Source organism: Melospiza georgiana, chromosome 32 (genome assembly GCF_028018845.1).
Source record: "Melospiza georgiana isolate bMelGeo1 chromosome 32, bMelGeo1.pri, whole genome shotgun sequence".
Lineage (NCBI taxonomy): Eukaryota > Metazoa > Chordata > Aves > Passeriformes > Passerellidae > Melospiza > Melospiza georgiana.
Genome location: NC_080461.1, coordinates 667,628 through 675,843, shown reverse-complemented (window position 1 = coordinate 675,843; position 8,216 = coordinate 667,628).

Here is an 8,216-nt window from a genome sequence, read left to right as displayed (position 1 = left end):
TCCCAACCTCAAAATTTTCCTCCATTTGTGCAACAGTTATCTTTACCCCAACATTATCCCAAATTCGAGTGATAAAACTGATTCCCTCATAACATTCACAAAATATTTGAAAAGAAAATGAACAAAAGCTTTTAAATTCCCCTTTGAACAACTAATTCCCCAAGCAACAAGGGTTAATTTAACTTGGGATATAAATCTCCCGCTGCAGAATGGTGAATCTTGTGCCCATTCTGCAGTCTTCCCACCTACAAGATTTAAAATGAGAAAACAAAATAAAAGGGTGACTGTCACAGGCACATTTTATGAAAAATCCTTTCCTTAGGATTTTTCCTCCTGAGAAGCTGAAAGGCCTCAGAAACAAAATGTAAACAATGATTATCTGCTGCTGTGGAATGCTACAGGTGGATCTGTGATTGGCCTCATGTGGTTGTTTCTAATTAATGGCCAATCACAGTCAGCTGGCTCGGGCTCTCTGAGACACAAGCTCTTGTTATCATTCCTTTTCTATTCTTAGCTAGCCTTCTGATGAAATCCTTTCTTCTATTTAGTATAGTTTTAATTAGTATATATCATAAAATAATAAATCAAGCCTTCTGAAACATGGAGTCAGATTCTTGTCTCTTCCCTCTTCCTCGGACCCCTGTGAACACCGTCACAGGTGACCCCGACCATAACATATTCAAACAATGGTGGGTCAGCAAAGGATCTTGTGGGGGTCTGTCACGGAGAGCATCCTGTAGTCCGTCATTCTGGGAGGGTTGCTGCTCTCTCCCTTCAGTGCGCCCCGATAAAACTCAGAGCTTGCTTTGGGGTAGTGGCTGACCTGAAGGTGACATAAGGTGCAGTGACATTGGAGACGCTCTTCAGGGGTATGAGATGAAGGTCCCTGTTCGGGCGCCACTTCTTGGAGTCCATGGTGGTGGTGGATGCAACATTCCCCAAGACCATCCTGCACTGATGGGCAGGAGTCACGAGGGCACCAGCACACACCCAGAAACACAAACACACACAGACAGAGCAGCTCGGCAGTGAAGACACGGGAGGGTCCAGGCACGGTGTAAGAGCCAAAATGAGGGATACAGGACTCCAGGCGGCTCTCCAAAATGCAGTTTATTCCATCCAAGAGGTTACAGCAGTCCAGGGTCGTGGGCAACAGAGCCTGTGCCTACAGCTGTCAGCTCCAGCTGCAGGCAGGCCTGGAGACCCTTTGGTTTTGGTTACAATGCATTATATACTTTTCTTTGTTTAGCATCTTAATAGAGTAGAACCAATCTATGCCTTAAATATTATCTATAGCCTATCATAACTACTATAATTACCATATTCATATTACTATTCTCCAATCACTAAAAGTTAGTACATTACAGTTTAAGCTAGAAGTTGTTTTTCAGTTTTCTTGTATTGGAAAATTCTGAGACCTTTTTTCTACTTGCAACATTTGCTAACTTGTTTGTCTGTGCTATCTTTCTGCTTGGTAAAATCATCTTCTTGTTTATCCTTTGCTCTAAGTCATAAAAACCCCTTCCAACCAACACACCCTTTGCCTCCTTGGTTATCCAGTAAGACTGGCTCACAATTCTTTTCTTCTATATCAAAACTTGCTTCCAACTCTATTCCTTCATCAGACTTCACATTTAAAAATATTTCTGCTAAGCATACGTATCTGTGAGACTTTCTTGTCAAACTTTCATCCTTCCCAACACACAGAGTTCCAACAAGGGTTTATTAGGGTCCAACTCTGAAGGAGTCCAGGCACCAAAGGCACCAAAGACTAAGACAAAGGAGGGTCCAGGATATAAATAGAAGGAAAGAGGGGGTGGAGAAGCGCATCAGGGATCCAGTGGTCTGAGGGCTCAGGGGTGATACACTGAGAAGGGACCAATAGGAAATTCCAGGGTGGATGGGCAGGGTTGCACAAACCAATGGGAAGACAGGGAAGGGAGAACTCCCTAGAACATGAACATATAAGGGTAAAAGGGGAAGGGAAGGCCAATGGGCCAATGGGGAGGACAGAACTGGGACAAACTAGCATAGTGCTGCAGAGCACCGTGGGGGAAGTTTCTTTCCTCACCCTGAGCTGTGAGGATTGCCCAGAGCCCAAGGTGCATCTCTCCCGGGGATCACTGTTGCCCTCTCCCCACTAGGCTCTAGGGCCTCCACACCCCATTGCAGAGCGTGACAATCCCTTCCCTGGCCCAGCTGCTGATGCTGGGCTGCTGCCCCCAAGACACGGTGGCACTTTAGACTGCCAGGGAATGGCTGATTCATGTTCAACTTGACCTTGGCTAGGACTCTCAGGTCCCTCTGTGCAGCTGCTCTCCAGCCTCTCCTTCCCCAGTCCATACACCAAGCCAGGGGTGCCCATCCCAAGGACAGAATCTGACCCTTCCCTTGCTAAACCTCACACCATTGGTGATTGCCCATCTCTATTTGGGAGGTCTCTGCAGAGCCTCTCTGCCCTCCAGACAGTTGAGAGCTCCTCCCAGTTTAGTGTCATCAGCAAATTTACTGATTATCCCTTCAAGGTCGCAGCCCCACCACCTGAAGAGGCATCAGAATGCCCCTAACCCTAAACCTCAATGTTTGGCTGTTTTGGGTGATCCTCGCTACGACCACTACTGTGTGGGTCATCCAACAACCCAAACAAAACATTTGGGTCACTCTTGCAAAGTTCCTTCAACAGGACAGTTCTTGCATGGCCATGGGCAGTGTGGAGGATCCTCTGTCCAAGTGCCTGGTGGGAATTACTACTGGAGCAGATGAGGGCCTGCTCACAGGTAGGGAACTCATCTCGGGGGACACCTGGGACAGGTGGATGAGGACTCTACCACATGCACCAGAGAAACCCCGAGAATTGGACCTGTTGGGGTCCTCCCTAACTTCACAATGTGTCCATTTTGATTAGAGAAGATTGGCAGGAAGCTCTTACAGCTATCTAAACAGAGTGATGTCACAGACATCTTTTTCACTAAAAATCCTTTCTTTAGGATTTTCCCTTCTGGGAAGCTGAGGCCCCAGAAAAAGAATGTAAACAATGATTATCTGCTGCTGTGGAATGCAACAGGTGTATTTTTGATTGGGCCATCTTGAATGTTTATAATTAATGGCCAATCAAGGACTGAGCTATCTTGGACCGAGTCCAAGAGAGCTGGCTTTGTTATTATTCTTTTCTATTCTATTCTTAGCTTAGCTAGCTTCTGAGGAAACTTTTTCCTTCTATTTCTTTTCAGTATAGTTGTAATGTAACATATATGTCATAAAATAATAAATCAAGCCTTCTGAAGATGGAGTCAACATTCTTGTCTCTTGCCTCATCCTGAAAACCCCTATGACCACAGTCACAGAGTGACACCTATCAACAAGGTTTATGAGAGAAATTGGTGCAACTATGCTGCCAAAACACCATCTTGGTCCTCATTCCAACCTGTGGTGCTTCCCCAAGGAGAGTTCCTTATCTGCAGAGATCAAGCTTGGCACGGCCATTCCTTCCTGCCTCCTAGGAGGGCCATGCTCCCTTGGCCGGCTTGCTTCCCTCACCCCAAATTTCACCGTAATTAAAGATTGGAGGAAACAGAATCAATTGGCATGTCAAAAGAGCGAATATACAGAATTCAATAAAATTGTGATTCAAAAATTTATGACGGAGAGAAATCCAGGAGGGTTGTGGCTTCAGTATTATTACCTTGGGTAGCTGCAGCTAAGGCCCTCAGTGATATTTCTCACCTGGGGTGCAGGCTTAGCAAGCAGGCCAGCATGACATCTGCTGCTTTGAGCAATCTGCTAAAAGACAAAGAGATCACCAGGCATGCAGCCCTTCAAAATGGGGCAGCCACTGACTTCCTCCTGCTAGCCCATGGCCATGGATGAGAGGACTTTGAGGAACTTTGTTGTTTTAATTTAAATCCCACAGCCAGTCCATCCAATCTAACATCAGGAAGCTTGAAGATTTAGTGAAGGAGATCAAAATGGAGAAAAAGACTGCAGACTGGATGGACAACCTTCACATTCTGCTGTTTAAATTAATTGTCTGAGTACATTTCACAGATTTTTGTGGTTTAGAAATAGTTTGGTGACATTTTGTGAGCATTTCCTTTCTTGTGCATTTCAGTTCTCTGCTTTAGGAAATGTTTCATGTGCTTTCCTGTAGAAAGCAGGTGCTCTTGATTTGGCTGGATGTGCAGGGTGCAACTCCATCAAACTCACGCAGCAATTATAGGAAATACTTCTGTTTCTATACTCTATTTTATATAGATATTCACTGATTTTCCTAGAATAAACATACATATAATAATCGTTTCCCCAAAATAATTAACATATTTTCTCCTCCCTTTCCACACACATTCTTCAGTCCTCGGGGTCTCTTTGGTGGTCCCTGGCAGTTGGCAACCCCAAAGTCACACCTGAACTCGTAAAAGTTGGACAGCTGGGCTGGTTGCTTTCCAGTTTTTTTTCCAGAAAAAGCCTTGTGCGGATCCACAGGCCAATGGATTTTTAAAAATAAGCATTGCATTAGCCTGATGCCTTATTGGGGGCTACCTATAAGTAGAATAAAGGAAATAAAAAGTGGTTGTATTTTGAAATGCTTTCAGGTACATCTTGGGCAGATGAAGCCCCCCTAGGGGCTACACCCAAAAATGGACAGAAACTTTTCCTGGAAACAAAGGAAAACCAGGAAAAACCCAATCAACGGCCACTGGTCAAGAAATCTCAGGGGGAGTCATGTGGGGGCTAGAAATTGGGGGGATCCCAGTGGGGCTGGGGGTTGCTACAGCACCTCCTCAAACCCCTAGGCCTTGAGGCTTTGGTGTCCTCAGCCCCCACCTCCATCCTGATGAGATCAGGGTGTTCTCATCCCCCATCTCTGTGCTTGGGGTGATCTTAGGGTGTTCTCCAGGCTGGGAACGACCAAAGCAGCATGAGGATTCTGGGCTTGGACTCTGCAGGAAGTTTTGTGTCTCTGCTTCGGTGACGTGTCTGAGATATCGGGTCGTTGGCACATGGGATTTTCCAGAGTCGGTGATGGGAAAAGCTGAGTTTAGGTGGGAAAAGCTAACCCCAACTATAACCCCAACCCTAAGAGGAGAAAGGCAAATCAGCCCAGAATTAGGGATGTCCCCAAGGAAAAAGCTGTGGAGGCAGGCATGTTGTGGTGCTTTTGCGCTCTTCTTGGGTAGTCCTTGGCAGCTGCTGTGTTCTTGGAACTCAGGGCTTTCTGGTTCAAAGAACACTAAATCTAGGCGTAACTCAAACCTTAAGCCTAGGAAGGAAAATCAGCCTATGGTTGGGGATGGTCTCATGGAAATAGCAGTGGAGGCAGCCAAGTTGTGTCACTTTTGCGCTCCCCTTGGGATGCCTTTGACAGCTGCAGTGTGCCTGGAGCACAGGGCTTCCTGGTTTTCAAAGTCCTAGGCCTAAGCCTAACAGTAAGCCTAGGAAGGTAAATCAGCCGGGTATGAGGGTTCTTCCTAAGGAAAAAGCTGGGAAAGCTGCCATGTTGTGGCACTTTTGCACTCCTTTTTGGATGCCTTTCACAGCTCCAGTGTGCCTGGAGGTCTGGGCTTCCTGATTTTAAAAATCCTAGCCCTAGGCCTAACCCCAACCCTAAGTGGAGAATGGAAAATCAGCCCGGAATTAGGGATGTCCCCAAGGAAATAGCGGTGGAGGCAAGCATGTTGTGGTGCTTTTGCGCTCTTCTTGGGTAGTCCTTGGCAGCTGCTGTGTTCTTGGAACTCAGGGCTTTCTGGTTCAAAGAACACTAACCCTAGGCGTAACTCAAACCTTAAGCCTAGGAAGGAAAATCAGCCTATGGTTGGGGATGGTCTCATGGAAATAGCAGTGGAGGCAGCCAAGTTGTGTCACTTTTGCGCTCCCCTTGGGATGCCTTTGACAGCTGCAGTGTGCCTGGAGCACAGGGCTTCCTGGTTTTCAAAGTCGTAGGCCTAAGCCTAACAGTAAGCCTAGGAAGGTAAATCAGCCGGGTATGAGGGTTCTTCCTAAGGAAAAAGCTGTGAAAGCTGCCATGTTGTGGCACTTTTGCACTCCTTTTTGGATGCCTTTCACAGCTCCAGTGTGCCTGGAGGTCTGGGCTTCCTGATTTTAAAAATCCTAGCCCTAGGCCTAACCCCAAGCCTAAGAGGAGAAAGGCAAATCAGCCCGGAATTAGGGATGTCCCCAAGGAAAAAGCTGTGGAGGCAGGCATGTTGTGGTGCTTTTGCGCTCTTCTTGGGTAGTCCTTGGCAGCTGCTGTGTTCTTGGAACTCAGGGCTTTCTGGTTCAAAGAACACTAAATCTAGGCGTAACTCAAACCTTAAGCCTAGGAAGGAAAATCAGCCTATGGTTGGGGATGGTCTCATGGAAATAGCAGTGGAGGCAGCCAAGTTGTGTCACTTTTGCGCTCCCCTTGGGATGCCTTTGACAGCTGCAGTGTGCCTGGAGCACAGGGCTTCCTGGTTTTCAAAGTCCTAGGCCTAAGCCTAACAGTAAGCCTAGGAAGGTAAATCAGCCGGGTATGAGGGTTCTTGCTAAGGAAAAAGCTGTGAAAGCTGCCATGTTGTGGCACTTTTGCACTCCTTTTTGGATGCCTTTCACAGCTCCAGTGTGCCTGGAGGTCTGGGCTTCCTGATTTTAAAAATCCTAGCCCTAGGCCTAACCCCAAGCCTAAGAGGAGAAAGGCAAATCAGCCCGGAATTAGGGATGTCCCCAAGGAAATAGCTGTGGAGGCAGGCATGTTGTGGTGCTTTTGCGCTCTTCTTGAGTAGTCCTTGGCAGCTGCTGTGTTCTTGGAACCCAGGGCTTTCTGGTTCAAAGGACACTAACCCTAGGCGTAACTCAAACCTTAAGCCTAGGAAGGAAAATCAGCCTATGGTTGGGGATGGTCTCATGGAAATAGCAGTGGAGGCAGCCAAGTTGTGTCACTTTTGCGCTCCCCTTGGGATGCCTTTGACAGCTGCAGTGTGCCTGGAGCACAGGGCTTCCTGGTTTTCAAAGTCCTAGGCCTAAGCCTAACAGTAAGCCTAGGAAGGTAAATCAGCCATGTCCTAGGGTTCTTCCTAAGGAAAAAGCTAGGAAAGCTGCCATGTTGTGGCACTTTTGCATTCCTTTTTGGATGCCTTTCACAGCTCCAGGGTGCCTGGAGGTCTGGGCTTCCTGATTTTAAAAATCCTAGCCCTAGGCCTAACCCCAACCCTAAGTGGAGAATGGAAAATCAGCCCGGAATTAGGGATGTCCCCAAGGAAATAGCGGTGGAGGCAAGCATGTTGTGGTGCTTTTGCGCTCTTCTTGGGTAGTCCTTGGCAGCTGCTGTGTTCTTGGAACTCAGGGCTTTCTGGTTCAAAGAACACTAACCCTAGGCGTAACTCAAACCTTAAGCCTAGGAAGGAAAATCAGCCTATGGTTGGGGATGGTCTCATGGAAATAGCAGTGGAGGCAGCCAAGTTGTGTCACTTTTGCGCTCCCCTTGGGATGCCTTTGACAGCTGCAGTGTGCCTGGAGCACAGGGCTTCCTGGTTTTCAAAGTCGTAGGCCTAAGCCTAACAGTAAGCCTAGGAAGGTAAATCAGCCGGGTATGAGGGTTCTTCCTAAGGAAAAAGCTGTGAAAGCTGCCATGTTGTGGCACTTTTGCACTCCTTTTTGGATGCCTTTCACAGCTCCAGTGTGCCTGGAGGTCTGGGCTTCCTGATTTTAAAAATCCTAGCCCTAGGCCTAACCCCAAGCCTAAGAGGAGAAAGGCAAATCAGCCCGGAATTAGGGATGTCCCCAAGGAAAAAGCTGTGGAGGCAGGCATGTTGTGGTGCTTTTGCGCTCTTCTTGGGTAGTCCTTGGCAGCTGCTGTGTTCTTGGAACTCAGGGCTTTCTGGTTCAAAGGACACTAACCCTAGGCGTAACTCAAACCTTAAGCCTAGGAAGGAAAATCAGCCTATGGTTGGGGATGGTCTCATGGAAATAGCAGTGGAGGCAGCCAAGTTGTGTCACTTTTGCGCTCCCCTTGGGATGCCTTTGACAGCTGCAGTGTGCCTGGAGCACAGGGCTTCCTGGTTTTCAAAGTCCTAGGCCTAAGCCTAACAGTAAGCCTAGGAAGGTAAATCAGCCGGGTATGAGGGTTCTTCCTAAGGAAAAAGCTGTGAAAGCTGCCATGTTGTGGCACTTTTGCACTCCTTTTTGGATGCCTTTCACAGCTCCAGTGTGCCTGGAGGTCTGGGCTTCCTGATTTTAAAAAT